This window comes from Melanotaenia boesemani, chromosome 2 (genome assembly GCF_017639745.1).
Source record: "Melanotaenia boesemani isolate fMelBoe1 chromosome 2, fMelBoe1.pri, whole genome shotgun sequence".
Taxonomy (NCBI): domain Eukaryota; kingdom Metazoa; phylum Chordata; class Actinopteri; order Atheriniformes; family Melanotaeniidae; genus Melanotaenia; species Melanotaenia boesemani.
The window spans coordinates 26,080,911-26,101,265 of NC_055683.1; the positions used below are offsets into that span (position 1 = coordinate 26,080,911).

Here is a 20,355-nt window from a genome sequence, read left to right on the forward strand (position 1 = left end):
AAGAACTGTCTTTGTTGCCTCTGAGGGGTTAGAGTCAAACCTTCTAAATAGTAGAGCAGAAACTGAGCGAAATTTCACATCCCCAGCTCGTTTTGTTACACAAGCGGTTTAGATCAGGGATTTTGAACGTAACAATCAGACATTTTTGCAACTGAAACATTGTATTGTGTTGACCTTAGCATTCCTGAACTTTATTGTGGATGCAAAAAAAAAAAAAAAAAAAAAAAAAAAACATCCTGCACAGGAAAAGCACAAGTACACAGTTTCTGATCTGCTTACCAAGCTTAGACACAAATGACCAGGATTATGACTCTGCAAAATGCTTTGGTATAGTAATCCTTAGAATTATAGTTTTAAAGCTGTAGGCCATTTGCTTGTATATAAATCAGGAAAATGTGTTTCACAAGACGTCCTTGTCTGTAGACTTTTCAGTCAGCTGTAAATGATAAGTTTTCATATTAAAGAAAAATTGTACTGTTCCTCAAAAGTAACTTTGGTTAAGGTCAGTAGTTTTTTGTGTTCTGGCTTCACTATTATCCAAGCATGCAGAGCTAAATACAGACACTGACAAATAGCCACCTTTTTCTTATCCATCTTAAATGAAGGAATGCTTTCTTTGCTCTCAAGCTTCAGCTGTACACATACATCTAATCCACCTTAAGTTGAATGAGTGGCAGGCCATTTCTGCTGTGAAGTTTGAGATTCAGCTGGGGGTGAAAGAAATGCTTTCTGTGTACAAAACATAAACGAGATGTGCTTTGGAACAGACTTCACGCTGTGCTGCTCAAAAAGGAGAAGGAGAGGGAAGGGTGGGGGTAATTGCCATATTAAGGGGAAGGAATTCAAAATAAATTTAATCTCCCAATCCCTTTCACCCCACCCCCCAAGAGGTTTACAGTGAACATGCTCCATCTTGTTATAAGACACAAGAAGAGTACAGAGAAGGAGAAATGAAAACGTGGTGGAAAGAGCTTGAGGTTCTGATCGAGGTACTGGAAGCCATCTCTGAGTTTATATGTGTCCACACTGTAAAAGCTAAATTTAAATATGCTTTTCTATGCTAGTTCTTCCGCCACAGTCTCACTTTCTTGTTCGATAGTGTCATCAAGAAAGTGAAAGTTAGTCGAAGGGAGAAATGTGGGCATGAATGAATAAAAGAATGATACTGATGCTTTTGTTTGGACTTTAAACTTTTCTATGATCGGGCAGGATGACTGGACACTTTCTGAAAGACTTATTCTCCCTAGTGGTGACTGTCTTACTCATTTTCCACCAGCTAAGGAAAATAATTCCAGGTGAATGGATAAGCCAAAGCCATGGTGAGGCTGCGGCAGCTTGTGAGGAGCAGAAGCACTGCTGAAGCCCAGGATGGGTTTTATTCTGTGTCATTGTGTGGTTTAGGCTCTCTGTAGGACATATGGTGGGCTGTACTTTTATAATGTAATCATTCCTTCTCCTCCTCCTGCAACAACACTGTTAAAACTTTCTGCATGCTGAGGCAAGAATTTAGTTAAGGGTCCTGCTGGTCCAGACACAGCAGAGCATAAACAATGGAGCTCAGGCCTTGGTAATATACAAGGCACACAACAGCATTCACACAACTCCATGAATCTATTGTCATTTCTAAAAAAAAAAAAAAGGAGGTTTATTATCTTGCAATGTGTCCAGTATTTTCCTGCAGCTGTCTCTTTTATTACTCAGCCTGTTACAATTAGTGTCCAAAACCTAAGATATGCAAAATAATAACAATAACTTAAAAAAACTGAATAATAAAAAATAATCTTTGAGTTTTCATTAGCTTAGGTCAATCTGTTTATATCCCAACTTTTCTTTCTCCTTGCCCTGGGCCATTTTTATTGGCATTTTTTAGCTGGAGCCCATAAGGGACAAACTAGCTTTAGCCTTTTGCATTTTTTTTTTTCATTTTTGAAATTATTTAATTGGTTTCATGGAGGCTCTTTCTGTGGCTTTATGCACATAGTGCGTATACTTGTTTTTTTTTTTTCAGTTGAGTCATCTTTCACTGTTAAGAAGGGACAGTGAGGTCAGCTAGAGGTCTTTCATTCAGAAGAAGTTTAAGCAACATTGGGCTTGCTTTCAGATAGTAAAGGTAAATCAGGGAGTTGCTTAAGCCTATAATCATGGCCTCAAACCATGTGTCATCCATGTATATCCAGTCTTTTACACAAACAAAAAGTTTCTATGTACAAAATCAGAGGAAGTCACTCCTTTTCTTTTGCCTTTTCCACTTAGCCTAACGTCATTTAACTATCAGCCAGTCTATTTGAAAAATGTTTCCTGTAGAAAAGAAGAAATATCATCTAACCTGCCTCCAAAGAACAGGGCGATTGACAGCATGATTGCATGGGATTGTCTCAGCTGTGTCCCCACCATCTCATTATGGAAACACCCGCCTGGATTTCAGGGTGCTGACAGGCTGATTCTGTGTGATGTGTTGCCCCGCGCCTTGACATGCAATCCCCTCAGCTGCTGGGTGAACACTATGCCCTGTGTTGATGGGGACGGCAGTCGAATGGATCACATTTCCAGCAGAAGCAGGAAGTGAGAATTGGAGGGTTCCTGCTACCAGGCCCCTTCTTTCCTCCAAGTCCTACATGGAGCCAAACTGAAACCATGTGTGTTCTCACCCTGTGGACCTCTGCGTACAGCCGGCCTGACTGCCTGGTTAGCAAGTGATGTGGTCTTCCTAACAACATGTGATCTCAGGAAACATTCAGCCCCTCCTTTTCGTCATTGTTATTTGAATCCCCCCTCTGTATAACTCCACAGGGGTCTCTTGGGGGAAGTGGTAAGTGATTCCTCTCTGTGTCCGGACTCCAGAGATATACCCCCTCCCTTTTCAAGCTTTCAGTCAAGGTTAGGCACACGATGGATGTGATTGGGGAAGTACAGTAGTCTGTCCCCAGGTCCACAGGTCATTTCCTGCTGCCATGGGTTAACTAGGAGCAGATTAAGAAAAATGGCTTAAACTCACAATGACAATGGAGGAACTAAGTCTGTTAATTACGCAAAGCTGAACAGTAATCACATAAAATCCGGCTTCTATTGGAGAGGCTGAAAGAAACAACTTAAAAAATGCCTCTTTTTTTTTAAATGCCCACCATTTAAAACCCTCATTGACTTGATCAAGAGTATTTGCTGGTGACTACAATTGTGCTGAAGATTCTAAACATTAAAATTATGTACAGTGTCATCAGTCACAAAATGTCAGTCGTGACATGCTCGGGCATGGGAATAGCCCTGGGATGAGGTATTTATGTTGATGGAAAGTGAGGGTGTATGAGGCTGATTAGGTAAAATACCTCTCTCTTCTTTCACTCCGTTCAATTCCAGATGGGTGTTTACAGAAAACACTCACTGATGAAGGCATAATCTATCAAAAATATACAGTGTGTATTTATTTAGCTCATTCATTCTCCCTTTTGTTGACTTCTTTTGCTTATATCAAGAAAGGAAAAAGTCTAGTAAGCTTGTGTGTGGAACTGGTTGTACATGAAAAATTAAATTTAAAGAGGCAAAATAAAGATGCAGATAGGACTGTGCAGGCATCCCAGCCTTTTGTGAGTGATTTCTTCTGTCTCTTTCCTCTGTCTCATGTGAAAGTCAGCCCTGGCCCACTTCCCACAGCCCATTTTTTCGCAATGAGACATGTATTGTGGGGACACCTGTGAGCTGCCATTTCCACTGAGAGGAGTTAAAGGATGGGGGCGTGGCAGCATTGTGGGCTTTTAATCAAGACGCGTTGACTAATCACTAAAGGATTAGCCTCTTAGACAAGGACTCTTTCATTTTGATACCTCATGTAGTGCAAAGACTCGTGGAGACTGCAGGCGGGATAGAGTACATTTTTTTGGGGCATGGGGGAGTACAGATGGCATACTGTACCTGGGTGTTCTTTGTTTGATCATGCCTGAGCCGTCTGCGCATACACAACACACACATACACATATATCCTAAGGCTGGATCTTTTCCCAGTGTTTTAACTTGGAGACAGCTCTGCATACTTCTCACAGCAGTCACATACTGAGACTGTGGCATCAGCAAAGTGGAATCCCCCATCCAGCAGAAAAGATTTAAAATCATGACTTTTTTGGAGCAACAAAATCATGGTGCCAACTCTTGCACTTCCATGCACTTATTCTCTGACAAAGATTAAGTTTAGCATGCCATGAATTGTTTGTTTAAGTGTTTTTGCGAGTGGGCTGTGGATGTGTATATTGTTGTATGTAAATGAAGCAGGGAAACGCTGTTGGGGCTCTGTGACAAAATTCGGACCTGATGTTGCCCAGACCCCTCCAGTGTGTATTTAAGGGTTTGATGAGGTCATTCATAACATTATATATACACATACAACCAGCACATGCACAGATGTAGGCCAAGATATAATGTAGAAAAAAAGAGGAAAGCCTAGCTTTTGCTCAAGACCAAATTTGAAGTGTTTCCTACAGGATCTTCAGTTGACAGTAATGATTAATCACAAATCTTTTCTTTGTAGAAGAGTACATGACTGGCAACCTGTCCAGGGTGTATCCTGCCTCTGGCCTACTAATTGCTGGGATAGGCTCTAGGTTCGCCGTGACCCTGAATTGGACTAAGCAGTATAGAAAAAGAATGAATGAAGAGTACATGCAGAAGATGTTTGGGCTAAATAATATGCTCTCATCTTCATATCCCCTTTTACTGTGGAAGTGGGCTTCAAGAAAGGAGACTTAAGTTCCTGTAGAAAAGCCAAATATTACGCAAAGTGCTAGAATATGCTCAAAAAACTTTGGTATTTTTAGTTCATCGCAAGAGAATGGTCCTCGGTAATCTGCTTTTGGTGATGTTTTTTCAAGGATTTTCTATCTGCACAGTTCGTCTCTGAAGTCTGTCAGTTTAAAGTTTCAGATTTCCTTTGAAGACACATATCAGTGCAAGCTGCTGCACACTAAGCTATCCCTGAATGGAACACGCTGCAGAACAAGCATAGGCCCAAGACAACCCTTGTAACATGACAAAGGACAAATGAGGGCAAACACTACTCTGATTCATGCCTTTTTCAAACACTTCTGTTAGGGTAGCACCTTCCTGAGGTCTTCTATTGTTCCTTTGATTAACCCTGACTGAAGGGTGTGTTTGCACTGAGCCCCCTTTAACCAGCATGCTGTCAAAAGTGCTCCTTGTGCCTGTCACAGTGACACCCTTTGTAAAGCTTCTTGTGTGTGACAGGTGAGTGGGGTAAGGTGTGCATTGTCAGCTACATTTACTTTGGGATTGTAGCTGCATATAATCACAAGTTGACCTTGTTCAAGGAAATATAACAGAAGAGACCTACAAGGAGAGGAAATTACAGTTATTTCAGCTCCTAGAATCATAACCTCCTACTTCAGACTGTATTAGAAAGCTCCTTTCCTCTGTTAAGTGGCTCGATTAAACGTATTAAATGCCATTTCTCTGTATTTTTTTTCCCTTAAATATCATAGCCTTTTGTTTTCCACACATTACCTGGGGCTGCCTGAAGGAACTGCCAACCAGAATCTGCAGGTTGTGGACTGTTTCGCACAGCTAGTGTGGAAATGAAAACAAAGAAAATAAATTAAATGGCACTAAAGAATTTGCGGGTTGTGAGATAGAAAGGTGAGACATACTTTACAAGGTGGAAGCTGAGGCAACAGGACATGAATAGGTGTGTGTGTCTGTTTATATCCCTGTGTGTCTGTTTAAAGGCAGTGTTTACGAAGCACAGCACTGGGAACTTGTGTTTGGCCCTCCAGGTGTGTGTGCTGGTGGCTGTCAGGGCTTGTGAGGCCCGCTGTAGAGGCAGCTACGTGACAGTGGTAATGATAGGTTGTGGCGGGTGAAGACATGAGTGTGTGTGTGTGTGTGCTGCTGAAGGCATGTGTTAGCTTGGCTCCCGATGACATATTTGCACACATAAATACACAAGCCTATGCACACAATCAACAGTGTACCTTGTATTAAACCTCACAGCCCACGCAGCACAAGCAATTAGATTCATGACATCAGGACGAGTGAGCACTTGCCAAGTGAGGGGGCCAAGTTCTACAAGTCAGGGTCAGATAATCCTCAACCAACCTGTTCCGTTGGAAAATGAAGGCACTCACATCGGGTGACAGAGGGGTCAAGTGCAGGTTGAGCTGTAATTTGGCAGAAAGAGGGTAAAGTTGCTTCTCTATGTCTCTGGCCTGTTCACTTAAATACATTTTTAGATATTCAGACTGCATTTGTACCAGAATTAAACACTTCCATGAGTCTGGTGATCTACTTGTTGTTTTGTTTGTGCAGATGAGAATGATTCTTTCCTGGCCGTGCACTGTATTCCTTTGCGTATTTGGAAAATGATCTCAAAACAACTTTTCTTCTTTTTTTCCTCAAGTTTTTTTTTTTTTATTTTTTTTTTATCATCTGTTAATCACTATGTACATAAATCTTCGGACTAGGAAGGCTTCCCATCAAAAGTAAATGATTTATCTATCTTAAGACCTGCTTTATGTTTATTTTTTAAAACAAATAGAACTGTAACAGATTAAAAATATTCTCCTAAATTCAAATTAATTATAATTGTGAGGACTTTAAAAGACAATGATTTAAAACAAAAAACAAACAAAAAAAAAAAACCCCCACTCTGATTAGCATCCCAAACTCTGAAGGATACACAAGTTCAGATACGCAGATGTTTAAATTAGTTTTTTGTTTGCTGACAAGGACATACCTGGAGCTCATTAAATGGGATATTTACTCCAGTGCACTCTCCTGTCATTTACAGTAATGTGAAATGGTAATATTCCTGCTTGACAAAGATGCTCATTGTTGTGGCTTGCAACAAGGCCTTGCATCTTAGGGAAGTAAATCCGGCTGTGGCTCATCGCCGCACACATTAAAGCTCTCAGGAGGACCTTTTTCAGTACCGCCAAATTCCGCAGTGGCCTCACCACTTATGCCGCATCCGTTTGCCCCATTCTGCATTTGTCTGTTCTGCGATACCGCAATATTCGAAGGGAAGAGCCAGAGAAGGAAGAGAGACAACAGGCTAGCTATTGTCTTGTCTCACATTAGGTTTGTTAAGAACTTTTCATGTCTGCATATCTGATCCTAAAATTTGATTTGTGGTTTAAGACGTTTGAGCTGTTAGTGCTTCATGTCAGAATGTCTCTCTGACATGGCAATGTCTTCTTAAAAGTATGACATGTAAAGATAGTGACACATACACCAAATGAGTTTTAGATAGTCCCTGGCTGTCTGAAAATGGCGGCTTGCCACATTCTAGGCTCGGGGCCAAAGTAATAAAAATCATACTTGGTGACAGATGAACAGTGGGAAACAAAAGTTTGGTTTTGAAGCTTTTGTCCATGAGGATCAGATGCTATTGTCAGGCCCTTGAGAGATTATTTTGCTATTTGATTTTCTACTTTGAATAGTACACTAATGGGTCCAGATCAAAGACGTCAAGAGGATATTTCCTGCTGTCTGAGAGCTTAGTGCTGGTTCAAAGAAATCCAACTGTTGATGGCAGCTGGTCTTCTCAGGAGCTCTGACTTTGTCTTACAGAAGCTTCAGCTTTAGTCAGTCCTCAGCAGTGCATTGGTATACACCTCCCCATGCATTGCAGCAAAAGGCTTTAGACAACATTAAGCTGACTGGAGAGATACCAAGGTGTCATTATATCATGCTCAACTCTTGTTTCTCTTCAGTTCCTTTTCTTTCACCATTCTTAGGTGGCAGTGCCCAGAGGCAGTATCAGCTTATTTGTATATTTGTAACTTTTTTCTCTTTTCTTTGGCAGAGAAACAATGCTTTAGTTTAGACAGTGCATTCCTAATTATTGACACACTGTGGTATGGAGAAGGATTTGCGAGTGCTTTGGCTTTCATATTCTACAGCTTTGGCTTGTGAGCAACACCTGAGTGTATCCATGGCAACTGGTACCACAATGAACAGTGATTTCAACACCAACCGGTTTGACAGAGAGTCTCTGCGCTTATGCAAGGAGGATGAAGGGAAATGTTTGCTTGACAGTGCTTGATGTGGCATACAGAACTGTCTCTGCTCATAAAATGTATTCTGTTTTTTACAAGTTTCTGTCCCTGACTTATAGCAGGAATACTTTTATATGGTGTAGATGCTGGTTTATACTTCTGGAAGAGGAGCTTGTCCCATTCTGTCAAGGCTGATTACCTGTGTGTGGCTAACCCACATGTGGTCTGTAGTTAGATGGCCTGATAGCTGGGACTGAGGCAGCATTGTTCGCTAAGGGTCTTCAAATGACCTGCTCCTCAATCTTATCGGCAGGAGCCCATAGGACCCATATCAAGCAAGCATCCTGAAAAAGATTTCCACTGACATCATGTTGAGGGTCCACTTTGGATTTGATTCTTGGGAATCTGCAGCTTGAATTCACGAACAATCATTACAGAGATACAAACTAATAGTGTTTAAATATATATATATATATATATATATATATATATATATATATATATATATATATATATATATATATATATATATATATATATATATGTGTGTGTGTGTGTGTGTGTGTATACCATTGTCCATTTAGAGGGAGTATTGCCTGGCAGTTCAGACAGTGGACAAACATGCCAAACTGTGGGAAAATCCATCAGTTTGGAAACAATCTTATTCACTGAATGTTTCCAGTTGAGTCACCGTTAGCTCACCTGGTGTTTATTGCAAAATAATGATTTCCACTGGTGTTTTTTTTATTAAAAACGTGTCCAGGTGTTTAAACCTCAAGTAATTTCATGAGTAATTGCATTCAAATAAAAATAATTCATTTACACATTTTTATTTACTCCCTTATTATTCTAAATAACTAATGAGTGAACAGCACAGCTGTGACACAAACTGACCTTGTAGGGTTGAAGCACAAGCATTTATTTGACACTGTGTTGAAATAAATTTATTACTGTTGTAAATTCTCACCAGGGCAATCGAAGCAGCTTCTGCCCATCACACGTTTAGATGTTAATCTGGTGCTATTCCTTCTTCTGTGCAGATTTTTCTGCACAGTTATAAACATGTCCAGCATTCCACAGGGCACATCTTTGAACTTGAAATAATCTTTTAATGAATGTTTAAACGTAATTTAGGAACATGAGCTATGAGTCAATGAGCTCTTATATTTGTAAAAGTGCTATGTTGTTTTATTTATTCAGTAAATGAATGGCATTAAATAAATGTGACCACAAGGGAGATGATTTCATTCACAGCACCATAATCATTAATTCCAACTGTAGCATGTGGATGTGATATTTGTTTTTATTACAGCATTTTTATACAACAGTGGAATAGAAAAGATAAAGCAATAGAAAAGCCCTCATCTAACCTCATTTAACTTGGATGTGCTGTTGTTTAAAATGTATGCAGGGAATTCAAACCCAGAAGTGGTCATGTGAGAGTAGGTGTGGGTGGCTGCCAAAATTAGAACATAATTTATGAAAGAAAAACAAACTTGTAATGTTCTTCCTGATCGGTAAGATTTCAGAGAAACTTAGTGTCACTGGAAACTATAGGGCTGAGTGGAGATTAATGGAACCGGACCAGTGGCCTGATCAGGTCCCCTCCTTCTCACAACAAGTGGTTTCATTTGGCACTGTCTCTTTGTTTGCACTGTCAGGTTTACTGTTACATTTCTATGAATGAACTGGAATCATAGCTATTTGTTTTACTAATGCCATTGGCTTGCAATGTTTGATCCTGATTGTTTCATTTCAACATGTCGTTTTTGCATTAATGGGTGACATACTGTACCTGCACTTGTCTTTTTTTTTTTTTTTTTTTTCAGTAACATCACAGACATATATGACAAATTCTTTCAGGATTTTGTCTGAAAACATTAATTTATTTATTTTCAGTGAGAAAATAACATATTGTATTATTCATGTGCTAGCTTTGTCGTTCCAACAAGGAAGTTTGTGTTTATTTATCTTTATTTTTTACCTTTTTTTTTTAGATCTGATGGCTCATCCCAGTATGCCAATAATGAATTATAAATATTACAGTCTCTAACCATGGAGTACGGTGTGCAGCGTGGGAAGTTTGCTGAACTTCCTGACCCCACGCACCACCACGGCACATTGTCTCTCATTACGTGATATAGGAATGCTCCTCGTTTTTTGTTTTAACATCAATGGCACTCATGAAGTTGAGAGCAATTTTGCATACTATAGAATGATCACTAGCTTGGCATCTTGCCCTTCTATTCTCCTCCAAGGCTATTCTCAAACAGGATTTGTGGGCAGCTCTCTCCTGCATCTTTTAAATCACTTCAAGCGTTACTGAAGCCTTTTTCACCGAAAGCGGGCACCAATCTAATGGCATCATTTGGACCTGCACACATCTAGAGAATCTGCCCCCTTTTTTCTGTGCTAAGGGGTTTGTGAACAGCGGAAAACAAAAGGCTGGCCCAGTGAAGCGCATCTTGGCTGGCAAGCTGAATAGAGGGGCCCCTTTCATGGCTGTTTATGAGCACCCCTCTTCAAAAACACATACAAATCACATCCAGTTCTCCCAGTGGCTCCTCTGATATAAGGATAATGACAGGGAGGGGAGGGAAGGAGAACACGATGGAATCTTCTGGGGCCTCTCTCACATATTTTGTCCTATTTGGTGTATTTCCACCCTTTATCACCATAACTCTATTGTCTGATGAATCAATTATGCAATTATATTGCATAAGAGTAAGTTTGACCTGTCTTCTGAAAATGTCACTAATCCATTATGACCTTCAGGTACACACCCTTCAAGCCTGGAGTAACAGATTTTGCACTGATATTATCAGGACACCCTAACCAGTTTTATTTATTTATTCATTTTTTAAAAGATAAACATGGAAGTGAATACAATCTGTTTAAATATGATGACAACTCATTTCAAATAAAATGGGACAGGGGCATGTTAACCACTAGGTGTTGCTCCAGATATAAGCAGAACTATTTCCCATTGATTCTGCATACATTGTGTATAATTTCATCTGGCATTGTCTTGCTGAAATAAGCCCAACCTTCCATGAAAAAGACATCATCCGAAATCTGTTTGATTTAGCAACAGTGGTGCTGCCATGCAGGTTAATAATGCTTAGGTGCATGTGCATTATCACATCTGATCATCATTAATGCGCTTTTTTTTTAACTGTGTGCGGATAATAAGTCACAATCCCCTACTTCAATTCAGTCTGCCTTAGCTGTGTTTAGTCTCAGAAAATAAGGCAGAATTTCCGACTATACAAACTATGCTCACTGACAACAGCTTTCAACTAATGCAGTGATTTCCACCCCGAACTGTTTTCAAAGCAGTGTCATCTGAGGGCGGAAGATCAGGTCCAATTAGTATTGGTTTCTTTCTGAGATTTCTGTGGGCTTTTTTCAATTATCATTTGTTTAGTAATGTTATATACATAATAATAAAGATATAATAAAAATGTAAACATAACAGAACATATTAATAAAATAGGCTTAAACACGGCACACAACCTCCAAAATTCCTCATTTAGCATTGTTTTGTTATAACAGGGAAGTAGGTGTATATTAATACAACTGAATTTTCTATAAAGTTGCTTTTTGATATGTTTCTCTCTTATTTGTCAAATAGCTAAACCCATCAGAAATTGTGATTAAAAAGCAGTCCATTAAGTGCTAACTCATGGTCTCATAACACATCTGCAGACTGTCACTGCTCTAATATAATCCAAATCTTATTACCACAGCATTATCTGAAAAAATTACCATTCATCTAACTTAAACATGATGTCTGAGGAGATGATGTCAATATATAGTTTATTTATCTTCTTTCTCCTGCTGTGCTTTATTATAACTAATTGTTTCAGCTCTATGAATATCACAGCAAAGATTAATTAAATCAACCTAAGGTATGTCACTGTGTACATTTGCACACAGAGCACAAGAAACTTGTGGATGCATGCCTCTTTTCATGGATCAGAGATAAAGGTCAGAAAGCTGACAAACTCTTAACAAATTACAAGTCACCTTGTCATGAAGTAGCTCCTCTCACAACTGCCTTTTCCGTTCTGTGTCATATCTTGTTCAACAGGTAGGGTTTGATGGACAGGAGGAATGCAGGTTGAGCGATTTGTTTTGTAATGGTAGCCCATTCTTTGGGTATTCTTAAGCAAACACGGTTTCGCTATGTCCTGTTTTTATGGGTTTCTCACGTCACTGTTCAAACTCTAAAACAGGCTGGTCCCCAAGAGTACATGAAAGAGAGCAAACAGAGCTCTAATACTTCACCACTCTGACCTTCTGCTAACTTGATACACACAAATAGACAAACACACACCCTTTTTGCTACTGCAGTGCAAAAGGGTGTGAGAACCATTCATTTTGATCTCAGTCTTGTTTAGAAGCTAAGTAAAATGAAGCAGCAAAGTCTCACTTATAGTCAAAGCTAGGGCTGGGCAATATATCGAGATTTTCAAATCTATCGAGACTTTATCAGACACGATATAGAATGAGGGAATATCTTTGAGATATATATTGTGATTCTGGTAAAAAATATCGAGATATAAAAATTGGTTCATATCGCCCAGCCCTAGTCAAAGCTCTTTAGACTTGGAGTGTACATAATAAAAGGATGTCGACCTGATGTGACGACACAGTTCTCTTCACCTGAGGAAATAGCATTGTTTTTTGTTAATGTAGCCCAACTCTCATAACATGGATGGTGGGTGCTTGTGTTGAGTTTGAGCAGCATATGAGAGCCCCGCTCCATATGTCGAGCTAATTGAGTGCTACTTTAATGTGTATGGGTCAAATGCTCGGGAAAAAATGGTGGGAATACTGTGGGAAAATTTGAAAGCTCAGAAAATGATGGATTTTCAAGTGGTCCCCTAATTCCAACAAAATGTAATGAAACAGCACAATGTCTATTTTTATTAATAGTGTGGAAAAATATAGAGGAAAAATGTAGTGCTCCCTGGTTGGTGCACACTGCTGTGCGTCTGAGGCTGATTTAGTTTATATAAGTATGTGAGACGTAGTTAGGTGTGTATGTGTTTGGACTTGTGTGTGACTGCAGTGTGCCTTTACAACGCTGCCAGGCTCCCTGTCATGTTTCTCTTTTATACAGAAACATAAGAACCAAACAACACCTCCTTCTTCTATAGATCCCTCTGAGATCCTCTTACTGTTCCGTTTTTATTTTTTCCTCTTGTTTTAAATCTGTCTCTGATATACAAGGCATTCCTTCGAGGTTGTGTAACATGATTTGGGGTGAAGAGAGACAGCAACTGAAATGGAGAGAAAGAAAGAGAGTGAGAGGAAAATGGTTTGTCTTACTGGGTTTCATGTCCTACAGTGCGCTCATATTTCTCAGCTGGCTTCTCGTCAGCCTCCTCAGCTCTTTCCGTCATGCATGGCCTTAATCTCTCCTGTGTACTGTAAACCGCACCTAATAACCCTGCACACGATTAAAGCAAACATCTTAATAACAGCTTGCCTCATTATCAACTCACATTGAGGAAAATGAGTGGTTCAGCTTGAACTCTCCACTGTGGCTCTTGTATAAGTTAGAAAACAAGGCAACCTGCTTATTTGGTGTCTTTAATAAAAGAGAAATGGCCTGTGAGCCTACATGGCTTTCTTACTTTCTAAATCTGAGAAATTAGTAGAATTGCTGGCATTTTGTTTGAAGTAATTATTACCAAAAAAAATCTGCCTTTGTGGCATAGTTCTCTGAAGTTTGCAAAGAGATTGTCCACAGAAACGAGTCTTAGGGTGCAGGACTGAATGTAGCATGCTGCTCTAGAGGGTGCTGTTTACTGAGGAAATGGGCTTCCTCCCAGTTATCCTTTCTGTTGCTCCATTAAATGGTGTTATTTTCTTTTTCATTTTAAACAAATAAGTTCTTTAACATTTCTTATAAATAAATAAAAAATAATGAAAAGCTATTGTTAAAATTTGCAACTATTGCTATGGTGCAACAGACACATCAAATTCAACTCTCAAGGAAACCCAAAGCAAAAAAATAAAAAATAAAAACACTAAGTTGAATATTTCTCAAACAAAGTGATTTACACTTTGATAAAGAATGTGTTATTGTGCTGCAAGGCTTCTCTGCCATGGCGTTAGCCAATGTAATTCCACTCTGTGTATGTGCACGAGTATATACATCCTCCCTTGTGTGTTCACAGTAACACGCACACACAAGCATACAGATGTTTAGACAGAGTAGATGATGAGCTGTCAGTCAGGACGGATTGGGGAACAATCTGTCCGTGGCGATGGTTACACCTGTGCTGTCTGTGATTTCCTGCAGCAGTTTAGCAGTGTGTAATCCCTAACATCACCCGTGTTTATGCTTGTGTTTTAGTTACAGGCCTGACTCTTGCATGCTTTTGAGCTTAGATGGGACTTCTGCTTCACTTGCTCCTCATCATGGCCTGAGGGTATCCTCCCTAGCCTGCCACACACAGGCTCATCCTCAACATGTATGGATACAGGTATTTCACATAGTACACTTGTACTTGTGTAATCTTGTGTTCATTCTCTTCACACAGTTGAGTATGTTTGTAAAGAAACTGAAGAGAAAGGCTTTAGTTTTTAAGATGGCAATGTAAAATGTAATTCCTGTCTAAATTTAGAGATCAGAAAACTATTTTTCTCTTGTTTTGGAGCTGGTTCTCTTTATAGGACTGCTTTCAGGAAATGTTGGATAGTGTCTGCTTCCTTATGTACTGAGTATTTTAAGGAGGTCTTTTTTTTTGTTGTTTTATATGGTTTTTGTTTCGTCATCAGTGATGCTGGCTTCACCACTGAAGTCATAGATGGGGAGGAGAAACGTTCACTGCCAGAGACTGAACTCATTTTTTATTTTAGTGAATATGTTAAATTTAGACCTCTGCTTCAGCCAAAAGTTTGTCCCAAACTCCCCGAATGACACACCTTTCGAGAAGTGACTCTTAACATCTGCTATTTTTATCATAATCACACTCTTCCCCCTTGTTTTTTTTTCCCTTTCTTCTCTTTCTTTTTCTGACAGACACATTGTAAATGTTCTGTTTTTCATTTAGAAGATTTGTTGGGTGGATTATTATTGAGAGGATCCCAATTCCCACTGAAGGCTTTGCTTCAGCAATGTTTATGAAAGCTCTGTGCTCTGACGTGGGTAGAAGTGGAGAACCAGTAAAAGGTCCTCCCTGCTCACACACCCTCTGTACACTGCTGCCCAGTGAAAGGTCCTCTGTAATGGTGGCATTTCAATCCATGAAATTTAGCAAGCCAATTGGATAGTGTAATTTGGTTTTGCCATTCCAGGGAGCAAAACAAGATGTGACAGTTCATAAAGGTACAAATGAGAACTTCTGCTGACTGAGACAAATATAAAACTACATGAAGTCTGACCCAGTATAAGTAGAGTATTGAAGCATTGTGGATCTTCTTCCATATGATGTGATACACCCGCCACTCATCTGTTCTGTCTCTTATCTGTTGTAGACGGCCACTCCACAGTAAAGTCGTCAGCGTTTTATAAACTTAGGCGTTTAACCATTTTTCTCTCATATATCTGGTTATCCAATTTCCCCTAGAGATGAATAAAGTATTTCTGATTCTGATTGTTACACACTTCAACAACTTTTCATACAAAGTAACCCTACTGGGCAAAGAAAGAGTGAACAGTTACTGAATATAGCATTGGAATACTGCTGTATAATCAGTGTGAAGTGATATTTGTCTTTTTTTTTCACAGTGAAGGAATTCACATTCTTGGAAGAAGATGTCAGTCTTTAATTGCCTCCCAGGGATGTTTTGGTAAGTTTATGCATTTCTGAAGTCCCTGCTAACCATCTCAGTCTGCTTGTGGTGTTTCAGCATTAAAATTCATCTCCTGTAAACCTTTTTCTGGTGTGGAACATGTGCAAAACCATGTGTCCTTATTGAACTGTTGTAGATATAATAAAGTGATGTTATGTCCTACAAACTTTTGTGCTCAGTTGGTAGGGCTTCGCTTCACAGCTTTTGTGGCTCACCCAGATGTGCAAAATGTTCTGTAACAAAGTGGACATATGCCAGAGACATATAGTGTTACTGCGGTTCGGGCTTATAAAACTGACGCAACTCCTACTTTTACTGTTGGCACAACTGGTAGCCAAATGTTGTTAACAATTTAACTTAACATGAAGAACTGGAACAGAATATACTGGGTGATGTTTGTTGTGGTGGACTTTAAAGATTGTTCTTGTCCTCAAAATGGCATCATTACCCAAATCATTTAATTACTCTGCTTTCCAGGGCTGCAGCTATCAATGCTACTTTTGCTGCTGTACTGCAGCTTGCCCTGCTCTGTTTGCTTAGTTACTCTCTCACATCCCATCAGGCCCCCTTCACGCCCCACTGATAGCTCCTATGCCTTGCTCCCGCTCTCAGCTGGTCTACCCTCTACCAACCAGTGTGTGCTTGTCAGTGTGTCACTCCAGGGTGATGCCCCTCTCTCAGCCCCTCTGGGCCCTTTTGCCTCCAAAGCACTCCATGTTTGCCCAATCATTTGGGATCCGGATACGGGGATGAATTGTTAACTACGGCAGGTCAGCCAGAGCCCCAAGCTCCCCCCTCAGCCCTCTCTGCTCTCCCTCGACCTGCTGTTGACTCATCTCCATGGAAATCGAGCAGGAATTTTTTTTTCCTCTTGTGATTGCTGCCAACCAGCTCCACGGCCACTCTTTACCACCACCATTTCCTCTTCTCATCATTCCTTTTGCTTCAGATTGTCCAATCAAAAGTCAGTTTAGGGAAATCACATGTCCAGGAAGTGATGACAGTGTGTCTTACTGAGTGGAGTGGTGTTGTTTAAAGTACATGTGTGTTATTTGTTTGGTAAGTAAGAGAATCTAGTCACGAATGATTCCCTGACACAAACTGAAGCCATTTTCAACCCACACATGATAAGCTGCGCTTTGAGGGGATAACAGCTTTGCAAGTGGTCTATTGAGCTGAAACTTTTAAGAATTGTGTTCATCTTTGGATGTTGTTTTGTCTTAAAAAACACAACAAACTTATTTTTTAATCATAGTTTTATGCAGTCTGAACTCGTTTACAAGCCCAAATGTATGCATTGAAAGTGTGTTTATATGTGTGTGTGTGCTCCATGTCTTATTAGCTTATGGCAGGTGAGTGTTTGCATACCTGTCTCCCTTTATGAGATCAGTGTTTGTTCAAGGAATGCACCACGTCCGATTCGTCATTGACTTTTATTGTTCAGCTCATCCGACTGGTGCCTCGAGATTAAGTTGTGTTGTGTCCCACAGCAAGTGAGAAATGTGTGTTTGTATTTGACTTTTCCTCTTTGGCTTAGTATACCTGCACATGTTCCTGACAAAAATAGTGATATATACAGAAGAAGAAGACTCAAGATGTGTATGAAGAAAGGGATGTTTCTCTTCTGGTTTCCATCTGTAACTGCACAGATGGAACTTTTATCAACTGAGATGCTGTAGAAAATTACAAAAGTCTTCAATTATGCATCATGCAAACCGAAGGAGGAAACAACACATTGAATGACGCACTTTTGCAGAAATACCTTTCCAACTAGACACATCCTGTAGATGCAGAACAACTGAGTAAAATTGGCTCCTTTGCTTTGTGCTAATGAAGAAGCTTCAGTGCATTAATTCCTCCTGCTGCACTTGAGTGGTTAAGAACCATGACACAAATCATGTGCACATGTACATGGTTTAATTAACCCTGTGTTTTCAGATACATGTGTAAAAACTATAACTATTACTTAAGTATATTTGAGTTTGCATGCATGTGTGTTTTGTGCTGCTGTCGTCCTGTGCCACTATCTGGGTGGTCCTCATGGCTGGTTTGATCGTAATCCCCCTGTCCCATAAATCAGTGTCCAGGCTCTGGCTGGGAGCTGATGCTATGTGCCGCACTGGAGCGAGGGGTTTGAGGCACTAAGCCGAGACCCCAGCCGCTGCCCTGCCCTGGCCTGGCTGCACGTCAGCTCTCCACACCACCTTTAAAATAACTGGTCATGCATGACTGCCTTTGGGAAATAGCCTCAGCTACAAGTTCATAGTAGCCTCTAACGATACGAGCTAGAGCAGATATGGATGGCACCATAATAAACCAGAAGATATACAATTTCATGACCCCCAGTTTCCATGTTTTTCAAAGTTTTTTAAACTATCATACAAATCTGTATTTTAATAACACAATAATTTGTTTGTTTTGACTAGTGAGTAACCCAAATAGACTTTGATAGCCTTTCATAGACCTAGTCTCTCTACAAATGCTTCCACCTGATTGAAAGTGCTAAGATTAAAGTCACATCGTTGTCTTTGTAGGGCGTCTCCCTCTCTGTGAGAACGACAAGTGAGGATGAAGGCCCGTTCGAGCTGTCTGGCTTGCATACAGCTCTCCTCTGAGCTTTTATCTAGGGAGATTGGTTACAGCTCTGTCCAGACCCGACTCCCAGGGAGTGCACTGTCCTGAGACCTGTGGCATTAATAAAGATAATGCTGTTTGGAATAATAACAGTCAATTCTACCCCATAGAGGGAAAAGAAGAGAGACACAAGTGTAGCAGAATACAAAAGGAACCAAGATGAAAGGCTGAAAGGTGGGTCTGTGCACCTCTCTAGCTCTTATGTTGGAACTGATGGAACATATCATAATGTTCACATACAAACAGTGCTGAGTGGGACTCTATGCCAATTTTGACCCTCGGAGCCGTGACGCAGACGTGCAATTTGTTCTTTTGTCTGCCAAGATCACAGAGGCAGGATAGTGACATGTCTTTCCTTTTATTTTACTTATTTTTTCCCCTCTTGCTTCTTTTATTTCCATTTCTCTATTCCCTTATTGCATTCTGTGAGTGCAATTTAATTTGATGAGCAGGTGGTCTTTTTTAAATCTGACAGTGCTTTTGGCTCCCACCTCTGGCATGTGGGGCTTTCAGTTGAAGTTGGTCATGTAGGCCAGGATTAGGAGGGTGGAAGAGGAGGAGGACCAGTCAGAGTCTTGGTAGTGGCAACTTCAATGCCCTTTAGTCAGAACCATGCAGTGTTGCTTGAAAGAGTTATTTTGTTGCTTAAGCTCTCTGCTGCACCCCAGATGGCTATTGTGTTGGCCAAGGACTTGCTTAGGGACAACGTTAAAGAAGCAGAGTCCTTCAGGCCTTGTAAGTCTCTGGACTCAGCAGGTAAAGCACTGTGGTCTAGATGACTGAGAAAGCAAAAATGTTGCCATCATTGCACTTTTTCACCTTGAATCTGAACAGTAGACCGAAACAAAATAGGTGGATTAGAGCAAAGGTCAGATTCTTTTTTCTTTGCACCAACAGACACGCATACAAAGTAAGATTAAGGCCACTGAACATCAACCCATGTTAAGAACTAGTGAAGCCTTTCATCTGATGTCACATAGGACAAAAGAAAGGAAAACGAAGGACAAACAATTCTGTGTCGCAGTCTCAGCGGAGGCTCTTTTTCTGCAACATCTCTTCATTGCAGAAAATCACAACCTGCTTTCACTGCTTCACCTTTGATCTGAAATTTCACTACACAGTGCTAATTGAGCAACCTCCTTACTCCTGGAGGGAATTTATGACCCATTTCCTTTATCTGTCAAACATTCCTTTGCGATATCGCCATGGTGACACCTAGACAAGCAATCAATATTTAGTCAGTAACGCTGAACAGGTGTGCTGCCCTGCTGTCATTCAGAAACTAATTGCTGTGTCAAAACATTTGCTGCCAAAAATCTTAAATTAGAAAATTAAATAAAATGCATACAAAAGCATCTCTGCTTATATTTAAGATGTTCAGACAAGTTTATTAACACTATACTGAATAATTGTTTCCTGACAACTTAGGATGAGTCCATCTCTAGAGATGACTTCAGTGGAATCAAATCATCACCTCACAGAATAAGGCTAACAAGAAAGCAGTGTTAGAGTGAGTAATGGAGTGGTAACAGCATGGTCAGAATATCAGGCTGTGGTCTTTGAGGTCTGATCTATAAATTAAACTAGGAGGAGTGATTTGGTCAGACTGTTCTGTTAGCCATTTTGGGTTTGTCCCCCAAAGTGTTTATCATGGAGGTTTCACAAGTGGCCACTTTGACATGCACTGATAAACAGCAGGGATTAGATCCAGGCCTTGCTGTGTCCTAGCTGGAGCCCCTGGGCTTGTAACCGCACAGACCGGGAATGTTAGTCATTTGTTTATTATTACTGATATTTGCCTGCTCCTAATCCTCGGCGGGATTAACCGGATTATATGTGTTCCTCACCCTACCTTTTTCCACTGTTGCATTCCCTGACATTTACAAGAGGTCTGCATGCATGCATGGACGAC

General features: G+C 40.2%; 1 long non-coding RNA gene across 1 annotated transcript in view; it reads left to right on the top strand.

Annotated features, from left to right (window-relative positions):
- The window catches only part of LOC121631898, a 48,422-nt gene that overhangs the window by 14,531 nt on the left and 13,536 nt on the right, over positions 1-20,355 (top strand). The window contains exon 2 of the long non-coding RNA XR_006008833.1: positions 15,745-15,806. This is a non-coding gene — a long non-coding RNA (uncharacterized LOC121631898). The remainder of the gene's footprint in view (positions 1-15,744; positions 15,807-20,355) is intronic.